The 3,441-nt window shown below is 36.2% G+C and overlaps 1 protein-coding gene across 2 annotated transcripts in view; it reads left to right on the top strand.

Moving 5' to 3' along the window:
- The window catches only part of ap1g1 (adaptor related protein complex 1 subunit gamma 1), a 52,145-nt gene extending 48,905 nt beyond the window's left edge, over positions 1-3,240 (top strand). For both annotated transcript variants that reach the window (XM_056462394.1, XM_056462395.1), the window contains exon 23: positions 1-3,240. This exon is cut by the window's left edge and continues 588 nt beyond it. The gene's annotated coding sequence lies outside the window, so the exon portion shown is untranslated.
- The last annotated feature ends 201 nt before the right edge of the window (positions 3,241-3,441 follow it).

Genomic DNA, 3,441 nt, shown 5'->3' with positions numbered 1-3,441 from the left:
TTGGTGTATTTTAAGATAAAAACGAAACAAAAACATGCTGAATGAATTGCAAAGTCGGAACATTTGCACCTTAAAGCATTTCAGAATCAAGAGGAACGCGGGTTGTGACGGCGCCTTAAATTATCATTGTACATGGCATTTCTTACATTTTTTCGTGTACGGTTGATCTAATGTCCTGTAATAAAGTAAACCAGATTGAATGCTCCGGATACACGCTGTGTTGTGGCTACACACGCACTGGTTTGCCTCATTGTCTGTCAGCAGTCATAACTGTGTTGAAGCATCATGAGTTAGGGAAGGTCATTCGGCTCATTCATTGATTCTCGACTTGTCGTTTTGAAGCAGGATAGCTTCATCGATGAACATAGAAAGTGGATTGAGGTAAACTCCATTGGCGTTTAAAGAAACACTCTACTTTTTTTGGAAATAGGCATCATCTAGAGTTGAAGAGTCGAGTTTTATCATTTTTGAATCCATTCAGATGGTTTACAGTGCTTTTAGCTTAGCTTAGCATAAATTATTGGATCGGATTAGACCGTTAGCATCTTGCTCAATATCAATAAAATTTTGAGCATTAACTAATTCCAACAGAAAATGAAAAGTTGCTATTTTCTTGGCCAATATGGCTAGGAACTATATTCTGGAGTAATAATCAAGGACATTTGCTGTTGTTTAGCTCGTATAGTTCTAGTTCCAAGAAAATAGCATCTTTTTATTTTCTGGTTTTCTTAGTACAATATGTGACTATAGAAGAGTTGAGCTTTAAACCGGAAAATGATCAAAAGTTTTTCATTTTTGAGGTAGATGCCAATGGTCTAATCCGATTCAATGATTTATGCTAAGCTAAGCTAAAAGCGCTCAAACCAGACCCTGGAGATTGGCTAAATTTTCACAAGTGGTAAAACTAAACTGTTCAGCTCTATATGAGCTGTAAAATGAGCATATTTCCAACAATATGAACTATAGTCTGTATTTTTTGAGATCAATGCTAATGGTCTAATCTGATTCAATGATTTATGCTAAGCTAAAAGCGCTTAAACAGGACTCGGTGATTGAATTGATTCACAAATGATAAAATTCAACTGTTCAACTCTATATGAGCTGTAAAATGAGCATATTTCCAACAATATGTAACTATAGTCTGTGTTTTTTGAGGTAGATGCTAATGGTCTAATCCGATTCAATGATTTATGCTAAGCTAAGCTAAAAACGCTTAAACCAGACCCTGGAGATTGGCTAAATTTTCACAAATGGTAAACTAAACTGTTCAACTCTATGGGAGCTGTAAAATGAGCCTATTTCCAACAATATGTAACTATAGTCTGTATTTTTTGAGGTAGATGCTAATGGTCTAATCTGATTCAATGATTTATGCTAAGCTAAAAGCCCTTAAACAGGACTCGGTGATTGAATTGATTCACAAATGGTAAAACGCAACTGTTCAACTCTATATGAGCTGTAAAATGAGCATATTTCCAACAATATGTAACTATAGTCTGTGTTTTTTGAGGTAGATGCTAATGGTCTAATCCGATTCAATGATTTATGCTAAGCTAAGCTAAAAACGCTTAAACCAGACCCTGGAGATTGGCTAAATTTTCACAAATGGTAAAACTAAACTGTTCAACTCTATGGGAGCTGTAAAATGAGCCTATTTCCAACAATATGTAACTATAGTCTGTATTTTTTGAGGTAGATGCTAATGGTCTAATCTGATTCAATGATTTATGCTAAGCTAAAAGCCCTTAAACAGGACTCGGTGATTGAATTGATTCACAAATGGTAAAACGCAACTGTTCAACTCTATATGAGCTGTAAAATGAGCATATTTCCAACAATATGTAACTATAGTCTGTATTTTTTGAGGTTGATGCTAATGGTCTAATCCGATTCAATGATTTATGCTAAGCTAAAAGCGCCTAAACAGGACTCTGTGATTGGCTGAATTGATTCACAAATGGTAAAACTAAACTGTTCAGCTCTATTGGGGCTATAAAATTAGCCTATTTTCAAAAAAAAAGTGGAGTGTTCCTTTAAGAGTGTTGCTTGTTACTCTTTGCACATCATCAACATTGTACTCCACCCCCCCCCCCCCTCCAAAAAAATCCTCTAATATGAAATATGTTTGCCTCTACTCTTCACAGATGGTGTTTTCTTGTATTGATTCTTGATCTATGTTTATTTCAGATATTACAAAACATCTATGTAGATTTAAATAAAAATAGCCTACACTAAAGATTGATTTTAGCACGATCCCAGTGGATCTATTAAATATGATAGCTTAATCTTAAAATTTGATTTCTCACCAAATTAACACCAATAGAGAGGCCCGGCGATGTGTAATGAGGTTACGGTCAGCCTAGAAAGCTGTAAATGTAGACTATGAATATAAGGCCTTCATGAATGTAGTTATATGCACTGAATGGACTTTTGTTTTTCGTTTGTTTGACTTTGTGCAGTGATTTGAAGTACAGAAATATTGCCTGATTTAAAGCAATGTGCCTTTGTCATAACCGGTGATGCGAGACGATTGGTTATCGTTACAGGAACAGCAAGAAACGCGACGTCTGACGAGTAGAGGATCTTTTCGTTTTGCTGTCATTTCTGTCTTGTGTGTTGGTTCGTCTCTTCTCGCAGCTTCCAAAGGCAGTTCGCAACATTAACCTGAATATACCTCACATTGTCTTTCATTTTTAATTTTGAGAATTACAACTGTCTCATCAAGTCACCGAAATGCTCTCTTTGGCGTCTGTACCCTCATCTCTCGCTGCTCTTCGTTTTCTCGTTCACTTTTTTTTTTTAGGCGTGATTTAAATTCGCTCTGCCACACTGAAGTCTGGTGACCAAAATCAAGAGATATTGGGGTTTGGGAAATATTTTTTAGCAATGTTATGTATATGGAGGAAAACGAAACGACTTCATTCTGTTCGATTCTGTCTGTCCCTTCGTTTGTTTGGCGATTTCTTTCGATTTCTTGGCTTGTTTTCTGTACATATTGAGGGCTTTTAAGATGCATCATCGTCCCTTTTTAAGATCCCATTTTCTAAGACTTCCTTTCAGTACTGCACAGTGTATAATGTTTGAAGCTTTCCCCTCGGAAAATAGTCTAACGTACCTGTTTGATTGATTGATTGATTGTTTATTGGAAAGAAAATGTACTATGTGCTGCCTGTATATTGTATATAATTGTAAAACGCATCAAAAAGATCAAATCAAATAAAAATCCCATTTGAAGACCTATGACGTTCGGTTAGGGGGTGTGCTATACACGTGGTCCTGACTTTGCTTTTTGTTTCAAGTATAGACATGTGGTTGTATGGTGGACACGGATGTGATTTCTCCTGGATGCTAATGGTCTAAGCCGATTCAATGATTTATGCTAAGCTAAGCTAAAAGTGTTTACACCAGACCCGGAGTTGGCTGAATTGATTCACAAATGGT

This window comes from Danio aesculapii, chromosome 7 (assembly GCF_903798145.1).
Source record: "Danio aesculapii chromosome 7, fDanAes4.1, whole genome shotgun sequence".
In the NCBI taxonomy this organism is placed as follows: domain Eukaryota; kingdom Metazoa; phylum Chordata; class Actinopteri; order Cypriniformes; family Danionidae; genus Danio; species Danio aesculapii.
The sequence above is the reverse complement of the archived record's forward strand: the minus strand, read 5'-3'. Positions and strand labels throughout refer to the sequence as shown.